Source organism: Macaca thibetana, chromosome 18 (genome assembly GCF_024542745.1).
Source record: "Macaca thibetana thibetana isolate TM-01 chromosome 18, ASM2454274v1, whole genome shotgun sequence".
NCBI classification, from domain to species: Eukaryota; Metazoa; Chordata; class Mammalia; order Primates; family Cercopithecidae; genus Macaca; species Macaca thibetana.
Window position 1 is genome coordinate 40,507,916 of NC_065595.1, and position 17,278 is coordinate 40,525,193.

Here is a 17,278-nt window from a genome sequence, read left to right on the forward strand (position 1 = left end):
GGTATAAATTTATTTGCTTTCTAAATTTCTTTTAAAAATAAAATATTTGGGTATGTGATTAAGTATGTTCTGTTCTACATAAAGTTGTTCTATAAAAAGCTTATATTGCTAAAAATTATAAAACAACTTTATTTTATAAATACTAATATGATACAAATTTAAATTGCTTACTTCTTAGATTTATCATAGTAAATTAGAGTTATTAAAGTTAAAATTGTAATTAACATATGTAATTGAAACTACTAAAAATAAAGAAAAGTATACAGAGAGGATAAGACATATTTTTGGTGAAAAAGATTTGAAAAAGACATAAGAATGGGGTTTTTTGTCCGGAGCTGCATGCCCCGGCCATAGCGAATAATAATTGAGGATTAAACGCCTGAGCTATATTCATTTCCACCCCACACCTTCTCCCTATCTTTGCCTTTTTTCCCCTGTACTAATACCTCATTAAAGATGGCGCTCTTCCTGCTTCTTCTTCACTCACTTTTCCCGCGCCCGGGAAAATTGTTACTTAATAGCGCAAGCGCAACATGACCTCCGACCGGAGAAACCGAAACTAACCTGGCCACGCCCTTGGCAATGAGATCATTTCCGCCTTAGCCCAACCCCTTCCCTTCCAAGTGTATATAAGGCAGTGCATTACCGCCATTAAACGAGACTTGATCAGAGCACTGTCTTGTCTCCATTTCTCGTGTCTCTTGTTCCCCAAATTCCCACCCCCTCCTCCAGGGCCTGCTCTGACTATCCCGCGGGCCGGGATAGTTTTTATTACAGGTAATTTATCTACACATTATTTAAATGTTGTTTATAAATAAAGGAGTAAAATGATATAAGTAAAACTGAACAAATAAAAAATGCAAGTTATAAAAAATAAATCTCCTAAAATAAATTTGATGTGTAATCAAACTTACTGAAATTAAATAAATGTATTATAAAGATTTTTTAATTTTAGGTGAGCCTTAATATAAAAAGTACTCTAACACAAAACTAAGATGTGATGTTCTCCTTTAAACAACCTTTTTCTGGCCAGGTGCGGTGGCTCACGCCTGTAATCCCATTACTTTGGGAGGCCGAGGCGGGTGAATTAACTGAGGTCAGGAGTTCGAGACCAGACTGACCAACATGGTGAAACCATGTCTCTACTAAAAATACGAAATTAGCCAGGCGTGATGGCGCATGCCTGTAGTCCCAGCTACTCAGGAGGCTGAAGCAGGAGAATCACTTGAATCCGGGAGGTGGAAGTTGCAGTGAGCTGAGGTTGTACCATTGCATTCCAGCTTGAGCAACAAGAACAAAATTCTGTCTAAAAACAAACCAACCAAAAAAAAAATAAAAAAATTTAAAAAAATAAAAAAACAACCTTTTTCTGTAATAGTGATAAAAGTCAATATTTTTTTGTTCACTATTTGAATAAACTAAAAAATATTGAAAAGAGAAAGACAAAGAAATTCTGTATGGCTTACTGTCTTCATTAGGTCTTCTGATTATTTAGAAAACTATGTGTCTTCTTTATGAAAGACTGATTTGTTTTTTGAAATATTTTAATAATCCCTTTGGCTAAATTAAAGACTTTTATGTTACAATAACGTGATCTTATTTTGAGTAAGTATTTTAAATATTTATTTTTGAAAAAAAAACTTCCTAAAATCAGTATTAAGTCTTTTTGACCACAAACTAAGTTTAGGATGGTCCAGAGGACCTCTTAAGCCTCTGGAAGAGACGATAATTGGCTAATTTAATTGCTAAATTACATGGGAAACAGTTTCAAATAAGAAATAATGTTTAACTTTCTTTAGGTTATATTCATATGCATGCTCTCAATATATGTTCCAAAATTGTATAATATTGCTAAAATTCTGATATGTATTGTGTATGTTATCAGTCATAATTATGATTAGTACATTTAATTGTTGTAGAACACTGAAAATGACAAAATTTCCTTGTCAATTGTGTCTTTAATTATGGCTATTTGAAAACTTGGCTGTCTACAGTAAATTGCTTTCTTCTGACTTCTTTTTTTCTGAAAGCATTTTGCAAATCCTAGTGTTGTTTCTTCAAGGAGGTTGATGGAAAAAACTAAAACAAGTACCCTTAAACTCAGGTTTCTGACAACTTTGAGAACATACCATTTGACTGAGTAAAAATTCTAAAACTCTAATGAAAAAATAAAAACTGGACTCATAAAATTGCTTACTTGACATCAGGCAGAGCAAGAATAACTACGTGGGGCTGAACTGATAAAGGACTAAAATGGTTTCTAATGACGTTTTATTTGATACATAAAATATTTTGTTTTCTAGAGCTAAGAATTTTTTTTCATTTTAACCTATCTATAGATTTACTGCAAGTTAGTCAAATATACTTAGTAAGAAAAACTGAAACATTTACCTTTTTCTCTACCTGAGTCCTCTAGAATTCAGAAATTATTTGTGAATATTCTCATTTTATGAAAATTTAGTTATTTGTATGAGGTCAAATAGAGTCTTTTTATGTTTTTGTTTTTGTTTTCTATATTAGGACACAATGGTAAATATTGGTCATTTCAAAAAGACTTTGACTGAAATGTCATATTTTCAGATATGACCATACTACTTTGAAATAATACGGTTGTCTTTTATGAAGCAAAAAAAAAAAAAAAAAAAGTCCCTTCAATAAAATTGGTCTGGCACTTTGTATACCTAGTTTTCTTACAGTGTTCAAGATCTTGTGGTAGGTAAAGAATGTCACTTTTTGACAGGCCCAGGAATCTCAGGATATTTTGGAAACCTCAAGGCAAGAGAAATATACCCAATTTGTACAGGTATTTCAGACCCTGTCTGATGGGTTGGCTTGGCTCCTAAGTCATTGACTTGCCTCTTAACTCTCATGAGGCCTTTTAAAAGTCCAATCTGAAGTTTCCTATAAGTAAATTCAAGTAAAGTTAAAAAGAGCCATAGTCAAAATATATAGTCAATTTAGCACAATTCTTGCTGAAGTTATATAAATAATGAGATTAAAGACTAAACTTATTTTTCAAATAAATTAGTCTTACTGTGATTATCTTTGGTAGAAATGGGAGTAAGCGAGAAAAAATATATTTTAGAAGAAAACTATATTGCACCTGTTATTCAGTTCTAGATCCTAACCCTGCCCCTTGTTTTTGAGATCTTATTATTTACCTACAATCTGGACGAGATCCTGAATTTTTAATTTACTGTAATATCTGCCTGTGACTTATCCAGATTAACATTTTCCTTTTTTTTTCTTCTACCCTTCTGGTTTAGAAGCACTAAAAATTAAAACTGTCCTTTAAAAACAATTGGAGCAAGTTAGCCAACATGGTTTTGAAGAAAAATTATTATAACAGCTTATATTTGGATACACTTTCTATATTTGTATATACAAACTACAAACCAGAAAAATCTGTGAGATAAGGACTGATCTCAAATGACCTTCCTACAAATTCTAAAGAAACTAGTTCATAGACTACTACAGATATTAACTTTGTTTTTCTTCTGTTTTCATAGAAATCCCTTTTATTAGCGATCTGTTTGGTTACATGATATATAAATGCCTGACTTTGACAGCCTATCTGCAACACCATCTTATAGGATAAAACACAACTGTTTAATTAGAAGTCCTATTCCCAGGAAGGGAAAACTGGTTAAATGGGATCCTCTGACATTCAGGTATGAGCTCAATTTTTTCCTCCATAGCCACTAACTCAGTTTTAAATATGTGAAACTTATGGGGACATTTTAAACAAAGAAAAGTTGGGGACCAGAGACTGACAGCCCAAAATATATTGCTATTGCATGCTAAACTAAAGAAGTAGCCTAATGTCCTCTCTGACCTTCATCTTCTCCCCTGTCTCACAATACATTGTCTCTCCCAAAGCATAGAATGAAGCTGTTTTCCGAAGCTCCTTTATCTGCCTAAAAACCAGACCCCCGAAGAAGAAAACAATTCCTTGCAATACTTTCCTTGAAATTTTGTTAACAGAAGATTAAAACTCCTGTTACAGAGGAAGATCTTGAAAATTAAGCATCACACCTAGAGTCTAGACAAACTTTGAACTTTATCCCAAACAATTATTCTTTTCTTTCTTCCATTCAATTTTCAGAGCCTCCTTCACAAGATAATGTCTGTCTCTTGGGTTCATTCATTCTCCTCTGAAATCATTTATTCCTATGTCCCAATCTCCCTTCCTCTATAAAAAAGGGTATATAAGCATCAGTACCCCACTAGGTTACTGGTGAGAGAGGAGGAACGAAGAAATCACCAGTTAGGGTGGGTCCTCAGTTGAGTTCTTTCAAACAGAAAAAACAGCCTGCAGGCACAGAAATTGGAAACTAAAAGAACTTGCACAGAGAGGCTTGCCTGAGACCTGTCCACAGCCCCAGAGATAAGAAAGACTATGTAAGAGACTTGCCCAAACACGCCCACAATGGAAAATTCCATCCCCTGACATATGCACAGTAAGGGGAATAAAGCAACATGGAGTAAAGCAAGCTAAGGGCTGGCATGTGCACTAGGAGGAAGGTGTAGAGCTACCACAAATTCGCAACTTATGCAATGAGACACCCAGCCCTCACTGGTTTCTTATAAAAGCCTCTGTATTCAACTGTGAAACAGCAACCCAAGATTTCCTTAGCCATGAGACAAAGAACTTCAGGTCACGCCCCAGAAAACAAGGCCAGCTTCACTGGGTCATCACTTCTCTGTGATTCTGCCGTGCTATAAACATTAAAATAAATTTATACGCTTTTTCACTTCTATTAAGCATCTTTTGTAGTTCATTTTCAGTGATCCCTCAGTGGGTGAAGAGGGAAGCTTTCTCTCCTTACCCCTCTAAGGATGGTACCTGACACAGAGGAATCTTAGGACAATGTTTATTGAATAAATTTTATGAGCCAGGCAAGCATAGCTCGCACATGAGGCAAGTCACTTTAGGTGGAGAAGAGGGTCAGTGAAATTAGACAGTATATTGTCAAAATGGTTCAAAATTTTTGCTGTATATTGTAAAGAAATTTAATGTTATGTTTTATTAGGAAATAACTTTAAAAAAATCCAAAGTACTATCACTGTTGTTGCTATTATTCTTTTTCATTTCATTTGGGGGTTGGTCATTTGGTGGTAAATTTTGGTTTGACAGGAATTGAGGACTTGGGGAAAAGTTAATGAAATAATTCAGAAAAGAATACATTGAACCAATGTTCAATGTGATAATGATTTTTTTTTGTTTGCTGTTTCCAGAAGTAATCAGAATTTCAGTTTAATGATGGTTGAATCAAATTTTTCTCAATATTAATTAAGTTTAGGTTGAAGAATTTACAAAAAGTAAAGAATAAACTTCAGAAAATAAAACATTATAAAATGTTATACACTAAAAAAATACATTAAATATTTTCTTATTTAAGATGTTGACATTTCATTTGGTTTATCTTATCTACTTCATATTGCTTTCAGAACTTTTAAATAGCTTTTGAAATTTTTAAAAAGTTAAACATTTTTAGATTTTATTCACAAATTATTCAAGTCTAAATGTTACATTTTAATGATGAAAATACATATAAATTGTATTTAAATAGTAAATTGAAAATGAATAAAATTAATACTGGTGTACAATTAATTTTATAATCCTAAATTTAAAAATATTTTAATAATTAAAATTTAAATTATATAAATATAAAATTTAAATTTAAAAATTACCCTAATCATATTGATTTAAAGTTATTTTTACTTTAAATTAAATATTAATTATTTTAAATTGAGAAGTATTTGAAAGAAATTACCAGAAAAATCCTATCACATTAGACGTTGCTAACCTTTGGAAGCTATGAAAGTCAGTTTGAATAATTCCACTTGGTAGCAGTTTACACAAATATCCAACATCAAAAGTTTTACTCAATGCTGAGAAAAGGAAGTTCATATTCTCAGGAATTATTATATCCCCCTATATGATTGCAATCATAAATTTGAAATTTATTAAATATAAATGCAAAATTTTAAAGAAAGAATTAAATGGTTTGAAATGCCAATAATTCTTAGGCTAAAAAATAAAGATTGTCCAGGTCGGGGGATTGCTTGAGGTCAGGAGTGTAAGACAAGCCTGGCCAATATGGTGAAACCTCATCTCTAATAAAAACACACACATACACACACACACAAAAATTACCTTGGTGTGGTGGTGCATACTTGTAATCCCAGCTACTTGGATGGCTGAGGTGGGAGGATTGTTTGAACTCGGGAAGCAGAGGTTGCAGTGAGCCAAGATTGTGCCAGGGCACTATAGCCTGGGTAGCAGAATGAGACTCCATCTCAAAAAAAAAAAAAAAAAAAAAAAAGCAAAGATTGCCAAAACAAAAAGTGAAATAAAAGATTAGAATAGAAACATACCAGCATAATCTTAAAATGTAAAATAAAAATGCATAAAAATATATGCCAACATTTTTATTACTGTGATAAAATATACTTTTATAAAATATTTACTATTGAATATTCCTAACAAAATTATTATAGGTTCATTTTTAAAATATTAAAAGTTTCATGAAATAGTTATTCGGGAAATTAATCATTTGATGAATCAACTTTCAGCTGTTTCTAGTGAATTGACACACAGCTAAATAATAATCACCTAAACCACAGCTATGAGATTAAAATCTCATGGAAAGGAACAAAAAGTTGGGAGATATGAATACCAATTATAAAAACAGAGTCAGAGACAGTTACAACGTTTGCAAAGTCTCCCAGCTAGTTAGTATCCAAACTAGCGCAGAGTTCAAGTGAACAGATTGTCTTCTGGTGTCTTTTCGGCTTTGTAACCCTTGTTGCAGGGAACAAAGAGGTGAAACAATATTATAACTCTCTTTGTTCATTTTGTGGAAAATTATTAAATAATGCATCCAATGCTACTCAATGACAGTGGTTAGCTCTGGATATGGAAGAACATTATTTCTCTTTTCTTTTTTGTGCGTGTGTGCCTCTTTTTGTATTTCATAGTTATTTTCAATTTATATGCTTTTTTCACATTAAGAAAAATCAGTACAATTTATTATGTTTAATATGGAAAAGAACTTGGAATAGTGAGCTATAGTAACATATACTTAGTTCATTGATTTGTTAAATTTGCATTATAATAAATAACTTATTTGCTTGATGGGAATATGTTTTTGTCAATTTACACAGTCCATGGTTCCAAACATACTTTAAGTAGCTGAGTATTGTTGTTTTATTGTGTTTAAGTATTACCCAAGCAGGATGTACCAGTGAGAATAAGCAAAGCTTATACTGATACAACAAGTAAACTCCAAACCTCAGAAAGTTTATATTTCTTCCTCAAATAAATACAATGTGTGCATATACGTGGGTCTTTGTGTGTGTGTTGTCAGGGCTGGGATGGCTCTATTCCGTATTACCCATTGATGAACAAGAGAAGAAAAAAGATAGGGAATTGCGAATTACTTTTTTTGGTCAGAAAGTAAGTTTATTTTTGCTCACTTTTCGTAAGTCAAAAAAATTACATGGCTCACCTCATGGCAAGAAAAATGAGCAGTGTAGCCTCTTCAGGTTCAGGAAAGAAAGGAAAGTGGGCTATTGATGAATGGTAGTAATGCATACCAGATAAGATATTTTTCTTTTTTCCTCAGTCATAAGGGTTTCTAAAACTTGATGCCATCTTGGAAAATTACTCTTCCCCTGTACTTTCATTCTAGTGGCTCTGGTTTACCCCAGAAGTTAAAAAAAAAAAAAAAAAAAAAGGACATTCCTTTGACATCTATCAAACTCTGAGGATTAGGGGAGGACAAATGAGAGATAATGTATGTAAAGCACTTTGACTAGCTCAGCAGGAAGGAGCGATCTACATTCAAGGCACTATTAAAAAATATGCTGATGAAACAAGCCCTAGAAAGATGAAGCAAAAGAGAAAAGAAACAATTGTCAGCCCCCTTCTGCCTCCCTCAATTTCCCAAGGACCAAAAAAGAGCAAGACTTTCCAACATTGTCATCTCATGTTAATCCTATTTCAGCGGTTCCATGACTTTAGCCGCTCTGGCCAATACCAGCATATCAATAGTATCGCAATGGCCAACTAAAAGATTCTCTACAGAGTAAGTTAGACTCTATCTCTGGAATCCTTAGAACCTTAACAAGGATATTGTCTGCCTCTGTAACTTTAAAAGTCATTATGATTAGCATCTCCTGTATTTAATCAGCGTCCACTCTGCTGTTGACTGGCTAGATTTGCATATAAAATGCCTTATGCAGATAGCTAGGTCCTCTCCTTGTGTTTAAGGAAAATTAGCTGTTGGAGAGTAAAAACTAACCCCTAATTTGAAGAGGCAAGATTATGCAAATGAGGGGAGATGCAAATCTGGCAGTTTGTGTCAATGTAAATAAATCCCTTAATAAATAATTCTTATAAGAAAGGGGGAAAATAACAGCAACAACAAAACCCTCTACCTGGGAAGGGCTGCATTCTTTAGTAAGTGCTCATGACTTTATGAAAGGCTCCTTCTCTTACATCGTATTATTTCCTCTTCTCTTATTTTCTTAAACAGAGGAAATGACAAGCACCTTCATTTAGAAAATTTTACCATTCTTTAGGACATATTTTTAAAATCTGTAATTGAAAGGATTCTAGTAGATGATATTAACGTCCTTCAATTACTTTTGTGTATATATTTGATATGGTTTGGATTTGTGCCCCCGCCTAAATCTCAGTTCCAGTTGTAATCCCCAATGTTGGATGAGGGAATTGGTGGAGATAAGTGGGTCACGGGGGAAGATTTCCGCCTTGCTGTTCTCGTGACAGAAGTGGGTATTCTCGAGAACTACTTGTTTTAAAGTATGTGGCACCTCCCCCTTTATTCTCTTCTCCCCCTGCTCTGGCCATGTAAGACGCCCCACTTTCCTCTATGCCTTCTGCCATGATTGTAACTTTTCTGGGGCCTTACCAGCCATGCTTCCTGTATAGTCTGTGGAACTGTGAGCCAATTAAAATTTTTTTCTTTATAAATTACCCAGTATCAGATAGATCTTTATAGCAATGTGAGAATGGACTAATACAAGATTACAACAGGAAAAGCACAGCAATATCTCCAAAACCAATGTTGTGTGCTTTGATCACTTTTGTAATGTTTTGTCAAATTTCGAATCCAAATTTGTGCTTCCGAATAAGCTACTTGTTCAGATTGGGTTGACGCAACCCTGCATAAGTTATGTGGTTACATTTAAGGTCTGTGTAGCAGTACCAAGAAACTTGTCTTTCTGTCCTTGTGACTCTCTGGAGCACAAATAAAGTTTTAATAAGTAGATTCTTGGGACTAATTAAGTGCTCTCTAACTGTCAAGCTGAATATCAGTGGGACTTGAGAAAGGAGCATTTCTACCCATGCTACCAAAAAAAAAAAAAAAAAAAGCCTTTCCGAACACAATTTATATAAACATGAAATGTTGGGTCTCAGAACATGATACCCCAAAATATGGCACTTTGACAATTGAGAAAAACTGCAAAAGTGAGGTCAGTCTCACTTTCCCTCACCTTTCTCTGTGAAGCATGGTCATAAAGGAATTATCTGACTTACCTCACGTGAAGTAGGTCATGAGACGCTCATTCTGGAGGGCTCCTGATCTATATTCAGAGGAAAGGAATGCCACACGGAGAGGCTAAGAATAATCTGAACAAACAGGTCTTGCTGAGTTCCCTTTCATTTATTACCATTAATTAGGTCATATCTCTTTTTATCCAATTATATGTCTACATGACGGTCCGTTTTTAAAGAAACCTAAGCACAAAAATACCCTACTTGCCATAGGCCTTTGGGTCTTCGATTCTAAAGGCTCTGTGTCACATAAAATTTTGATTGATAAATTTATTATGCTTTTCTCTTGTTAATCTGTCTTTTTTTTATAGGGATGTCAGTCATGACCCTTTTGATGAGTGAGGGAAAGACATTAGTTTTTCTCCCCTACAGAAAGAAAGTAAAATAAAATGGAATCTTTTTCTTTCATAAGCTTTTCCTAGCATCATGTCCCCTCAATATTGTGAATCCCAAATAACAGGCTGAGTGAGGAGTGCACAACTAAGAGAGACGAGAGAAATCAGATTGGTGTTGTGATATCCTGCCATACATTCTTTTTCTGACTAGTGTATCTTGTGATGATCACTTGAGTTAAGTGGTTGTGTCTTTCTCCCATATCAACCTGTATCAGATGACTGATATAGTAATGTAGAGTAGGTGGCTCTGCGTAATGGGAAAAGAAGTATGGCATTCAAGATGATCATGGAAAAGAAATATTATCTAGACCACATCAACTTAATGAGGATCCCAAAATGCTCCGTAACTCTGATAGAAGCTACTTTTGGCAGGTTACATTGATTCCTAAGAATTAATTTATTCATAAAAAAGAAAGCATTTTCTCTCACTCTTTCAGAAACAGTCCCACTAACATGCACAAACACACACATTTCCTTTTACTCTGAATAATGACTTTTCTTTTACTCAGCCATGATTAACCTTTCCTTTTTATTTACTTTCAATAGAGGGAGAGGCAAGACATTACACTGTAACTAGCTAACTCTTAAGCAGTTAGCTAACTCCTTGGTGGTTGGCTGAAAATAAAGCTTCTATTCTTTTACAGAGTCTGAGATTTGCAGTAAAGTGGATCCCAGGACATCAGACTGATGACATTGACTAGTGGCAAGATAGTTCTGCTCCTATTCCCTTTCTTCCCCCTTTAATTGCCCCATAAAAAGAGTTGAAAGGCTTAGCTCTTAATAACTACAGAGATCAGAATACATGGTGAACAAAACAAAATATTAAAAGGCAAACCCTGTACAACTTTCAGAAGAAATCTAAATTGCAAAGCTTGAAATCAGCAGGGTCTCCCGTAATGGTTTTTGGAAATACGGCACTTAGTTTTGCTTTCAGCCCCATTTGTTCTCACATTTCTCTGAAACAAATCATTATTCTTTTCTCAGTTCTCTTAATCTCATATTTTACTTTTCTTAAATTCAATAGATAAAATATAATTATGTTTTGAAAATTCTATCTTCTCCTTAGAAGAAAATTAGAGCCCTCCTTTATATGTGGCTAATTGAGGGCTGGGGCCTGCTCATGTAGGCAGATAAGCACCTTGGATATTTAATCAGAAAAAAGGATTTCGTTTTTATGTAGGTGTCAAGTAAGCATTATCTGTAACCAATATTTTATTTATTTCTTTTTAGTTCATTTTTTAAAAATTTATTTTCCAAATTGCAGGTAATTTTCCAAATTACCTTGGGTTTGAGGAAACTGTTCCTCACTTGAACATACCACTCCGTTGGCATTCTGCTGTTATGTAAGTATTTTCATAATTAAGCAACAATAATTTCTCAGCATTGTGTGCCTTGAAATGTTCCCCCAAAAACAGAAGTGCATAGTCATAAAAGCATGCCTTTTCTTAAGCACAAGTGTGAAGAATGAAATTAAAACTATCAGCACCCTAGTTCCTGTTCCTGGCAGAGGAAACGGATTCCCCTTTGATCTGTCTGTTAGCAAAGTAGACAATGGGCACGTCTTTACCAAATTCTCTTTCCTCTTCAGCATGAAGTTTCTGTACAGCTTCAAACTGTTCTTGCACCGAACAGCTTAGGCAATCACTTGGAACCACTTGCAATTAGGAACAATTAACCTCCTTTTCTCAGAAATTGTATCCTTAAATATTTCTTTGGTTTTAGTACTCTTCATGTTGTGTTGAAAAAAGTACAGATGGTAGTAGAATGAGTTTTAAGATAGTAACAGTTCAGAATAAACTGTTTTATGAAATGACAGGAACTACAAGAAATTTAGAACCTGAAAGAATTTTAGAGATTGTGCTCTCCTGTAGATTTTAGAACTTGACTCTGCAGAACCCTCAGTGAACATAGCTCAGAGTGAAAAGAAAACTGAACACCTTGAGCTCTGCCACTTTGCCCCAACCAGCATGATTCCGCTCAGTCTGCTCAATATTTGGGAGTCTGTGTTAGAATATTTTGTTTTGGAAAGAAAAATCCATTACTAAAAGGATAAACTATATATGTAAAACTATTGTTATATTTGCAAATCACTAATTTAACCAATGCATCCATTTGAAAGTTGAAGAAGCAAAGTCCCAAAGTAGTCTAAATAAAAAAGTAACAGCTCAAACTAGAAATCTGCCTGTTTTATATCTAATTCTATTTTCTGTTTTTCAGTATAATACTGCCTTTGTCACTCGTCGCTAAGCTGGTCAGACAAGTAATTCGAAGAAGTGGGGGTGCCAGGTGCAGTGGCTCACACCTGTAACCCCAGAACTTTGGGAGGCCAAGCCAGGCAGATTGCTTGAGCCCAGAATTTCAAGACCAGCCTGGCCCACTACATATTTTTGTAAATAAAGCTTTATTGAAACAAAGCTATGTTCACTTGTTTTTTCATATTGTCTATTGCTGTTTTCATGCTTCAGTGGTAGAATTGAGCAGTTTCAATAACAACTATATGACTATTTGGAGCCAGAAATTTGAATGTAATGGAATATATGCTGAATGTTAATAAGAAACAAAGGAAGAATAAGGTCCTTGATCATTACGAGGTGTCTTAAAGGTAAGCTAAAGAATTTTGACTTTGATCCATAGGCAATAGGAACTATTGTGGATTTTTACTTAGCAGGGGAGTGAAGTGATGAACGACATACTTTGGAAAGCTTTATAAGGCATAATGAGGAGGAACTATCAGAGTCTTGAGAGAAAAGAAGTAGATGAAATGTTATTTCCTTTGTGTCCCTCATATCTTCTTTCATATCTGTGGACTCAGCAACTGCTCTCATGGTAGGATAAAAGCTGTGACTCAAGGATAATGTGATAATGAAATGCATCTCTTTCTAGCTCTCTAGTCATGCCACATATTATAGAATATACAGGATCACACCCACTGCACCACCAAAATGCCCATGCTTGAAAAATTGTGATGGGAAGAAAGAAGTTCCGGCACCTGGGAAAGGAAACATTAGCAGAGAAGAAGGAAGTGTCACAAGGGAGGTTGAGTCACACCAGAGACACCCTCAGCCACTTCCCAATTAGATCACTGGTGGCCTTTATGGGCACTCAAATGAAGTGCATGATCAGGAAAGGATTGGAGAAATACTTATCTAAGAGTTGCCCAACTGGCAGAAAAGCTGTCCTCTGGATGAGTGGGGTTAGAGTTGAAAGGTTTGGGTTTTTTTGTTGTTTTTTGTTTGTTTGTGTTTGTTTTTGTTTTTTGTTTTTTGACGGAGTGTCGCTCTGTCACCCAGGCTGCAGTGCAGTGGCGCGATCTTGGCTCACTGCAAGCTCCGCCTCCTGGGTTCAGACCATTCTCCTGCCTCAGCCTCCCGAGTACCTGGAATTACAGGCGCCCGCCACCATGCCCGGCTAATTTTTTTTTTGTATTTTTAGTAGAGACGGGGTTACACTGTGTTAGCCAGATGGTCTCGATCTCCTGACCTCGTGATCCTCCTGCCTCGGCCCCCCAAAGTGCTGGGATTGCAGGCGTGAGCCACTACACTCAGCCTGGAGTTGAAAGGTTTTATGAGACTGAACTTAAACTTGATCCCAAAAGTTGGCTGGGCAGAGCGGCTCACATCTGTAATCCCAGTACTTTCGGAGGCCGAGACGGATGGATCACTTGAGGTCAGGAGTTCGAGACGAGCCTAACCAACATGGCGAAACCCGTGTCTACTAAAAATACAAAATTAACCAGGTGTGGTGGCAGATGCCTATAATCCCAGCTACTCGGGAGGCTGAGACAGGAGAATCACTTAAACCTGGGAGGCAGAGGTTGCAGTAAGCTGAGATTGCACCACTGCACTCCAGGCTGGGCGACAAGAGCGAAAATCTGCCTCAAATAAATAAATAAATAAATAAATAAATAAATAAATAAAAAGTCGCATACTTTTCTCATTCACTTTGCCTTGGTGAGTCAATGAGTAACCATGGGGATCCCTAATGGCACTCGAGCCTCCTCTACTTTGCCATGCCCTTTTCCTCCTTCACCTGTATTAATTCACACTCTTCATTTTCATTTGATGTTTCAACACTTGTTTATCTATTTTCAACCACAGAGTTCCTCAATTTGTTCAAGTGCATTCATTTGATGATGAATTTTGTGGTGGATGAGCAAGTCGTTGCCTCATGTCCTCCAGGGTACTTTCACAGTTCTAGTCATCGTATGGTTGCTTACTTAAAGAATGTGAGAGGGTATTTTACTGAATTAATTTTGCTGTTGGTGAAGTTAGAGGGAGACCATTTAAGCAAACAATTATATAGTCTACGTGTCAGAAAAGAAATGTGGGATTGTCAAAGACATAGTGACTTAAAGGCCTTTGACAAGACCAGTTAAATCTCAAAGAAAGGTGAGCTCAGTCATCATCACAGCCCAAGGAAGGGAGCCCTGTCCCTCACTTTCCTAGCAGGCTGCTCCTTGTTTGCTCTTCCGACTCTGGTGAACGCTTCGGTTTGCAGCAGGCCCTATAACATTGCCATGCATAACAATCTGTCACTATTATTCATGGCTTTTCTCCAGTCTCCATACTTTTGACATTGCCATTAAAGAGATTCAGTGTGCTTAGTAGCTCTTTAAAAAATAAATAATTGAAAGCTAAATTATATTAAACTGAGCCAATGCTGACCCCTTCACCTCAGTCCATTGCTATCTCCTTAAATGTATTCCTTCTTAAATCATATTGTAATTTGGAGATGCTGAAGTCTAAGTTTTTTGACTCAAATGCAGTTCCTTCTGATGCATAATTCATTTTCACTTTGTTACTGGTGCTGCACATGCAATCGCTTTTTTGGCAGCTAAATGTAGGATGAAATCAACAACTCTGTAAAGGGTGAAGAATCGGAGTGGACATCTTGGCAGAAGAAATATTAAGCATGTCACAATGTTTTGTACTCTGTCTGGTGAAATGGAGACAAAAACCTCCAACAATCCTCAGTTAATGGGAGAGAATGGCATTTTACGGCTGAAAATTATCTACCACTGATGTCATGCTGATGTTGCATTTAATTATTCTACACATCGCAGAAGACAATGACTTCTGAATGTTTTCGAGCCTCACAATTATTTGATGAACATCGTTTTGGAGTTTTGCTGTTTGTAAGAAAGAAAGCTCCCGTGGTTCAGTTTTCCTGTCACTCTCATATTCCCTAAGGGGTTCCAATCCCCAACCAAGCATATGATCTTAAAGCAAACAGAAACTAGGCAGGGATGTCTCAGAGTGAGGAGATTGTCAGCGTAAATAGGAGTTTGGATGTTTGAAATATTAGGTAAAATTAGAGCTGTGACTGAACATTAAGTCGGCCTTAAATTATGAAGCAAAAAGACCTAATATTATACACATCCAGAGATGTACCATTTCAATGGAGCTTTGAAAACACATGTTGTAGCCTGGGTGGCATGGCTTATGACTGTAATGCCAGCACTCTGGGAGGCCTAGATGGGAGGATCATTTGAGCCCAGCAGTTCAAGGCCAGCCTGAGCAAGATGGCAAAACCCCATCTCTATAAAAAAAAAAATAAAAATTAAAGATACAAAAATTAGCCAGGCATGGCGGTGCACACCTGTAGTCCCAGCTACTCAGGAGGCTGAGGTGGGAGTATTGCTTGAGTCCAAGAGGCAGAGGTTGCAGTGAACCAAGACTGTACCATTGCACTCCAGCCTGGGCCATAGAGCAAGACCCTGTCTCAAGAAAACAAAAACAAAGTGTATTCTTTCTTCAAAATAGTTGTAAAATCAGAAAGTTTGCTTTTGGTGCCCTCACATTGCTTAAAAAAAAAAAAATGCTGATCATGTAACACATAAAATTTAGCAACATTCATGCTAAATTAAAACAGTAAAAAATTAAAATTGCTTAACCTTTTAAAAATGTATTATCACAAGATATATTTCATCAGTGAGCAGCAAAAACAAAAAATGTGCTCTACTACATTTCCTAATCTTTAATCCCTGTCCTATTTCCTATCTTGTGGAAAATTCCACCACTAACTCTTCCCTCAGCTCCTACCTTTTTGGCAAGGCCTTTTTCAGGTACTAGGTAATGACTGTCTGTGATGTGAGCATTCCAAATGCATAATTATATATCCATTGTTTCAAATTTCATAATTGAGGACCATGAAGAAGACCGTGTGAGCATGAATGTGTGCAAGTGTGTGTGTAAAATGCAGGAGGAGGAGGACAGACAGTATTCCTTCTATTTACTAGAAATTCTAGTAATTAAGCTGTTACCTTTTCGGACTGTTTACAACAGTGTGCTGCTGTATTGCGTTGACTCTTTCTGAACATCCTCGTAGGAGACAATTGAAGATAAATTTTCAGAAACAAGGGATAAACAACCCAAAAGGTGAACCGGTTGGAGGGACTGCTTGATCAGGGCTGATTAAAAAAAATAAATCTTTGTAACTTGATGCAAGGACAATGAGTGACTAAGGTAGGCCACAGAGAAGAACATTGTACATTGCTCTCTCATCCATTCAGAGTGACAAATTTGAAAGAGAAGAGATTTATGAGGTTCAAGGGTAGCTGTGGGATAAAATTTAGTCAATCAGTCAACATACTTACACGGAATCCTGAAATGAGCAAGCCCCGTGCTAGGCACCAAAGGAATATCTGAGAACTGAAAGACAGCCTGAAGCCCTCGTGGAATTACTTAGGTGATAACAACTATCTCAAAATCTTGAAAGAGGCACTGAAAGTGCAGTATCAGATAACTCCCATGAACACTTTTTAAATGATCTACTCCACATTGCAAGAATCAGAATCCCTCTTGGTCGCAAAGGAACCCCATTATTTCAGCATGCCCTTTAAGATTAAGTAGTATTCATTCATAGTTTTTCTGTTTACAAAAGTTTCTTCAGGCCAAGGACAATGGCCCTTCTGCTTGGGTGTGTATTGTATGTATTTTCTGGCTTGTTTATTCAGTAAACTAAAAAGAAAAATTGATTTTAGCAGACCATGTCTTTTTTGTTCTAAATTTCATGAAGGACGGAAGAGGTTTCCTAGGTAGTGGATTGACCGTGGATTACCTTTGGCTTGGATATTGCAATACCTATGAAGGCAAGAAACTTCTCTGGAATATCACAGCCCCTCCTAGCCTTGCTCTCTCTGGATATCAGTATAGGTTTATGATACTTCATAGGCAATAATTCTGTTACTAAGGAATGGTTACTTAAGTAAGTCCAATCAAGTCAATGGTTGCAAGAAGATATTTTTGTTGACTTTTTCCTCTACTATCTCTTTCGGCATTTCCATCCTCCCTCTTCT

At 36.0% G+C, this 17,278-nt stretch overlaps 1 long non-coding RNA gene across 1 annotated transcript; it reads left to right on the plus strand.

The window, feature by feature from the left end:
• The first annotated feature begins 330 nt into the window (after positions 1–330).
• LOC126941033 (uncharacterized) lies at positions 331–12,343 on the plus strand. The gene is made up of 4 exons (XR_007721059.1): positions 331–777; positions 3,510–3,671; positions 11,246–11,324; positions 12,199–12,343. It is a non-coding gene; the product is annotated as an uncharacterized LOC126941033 (long non-coding RNA).
• The last annotated feature ends 4,935 nt before the right edge of the window (positions 12,344–17,278 follow it).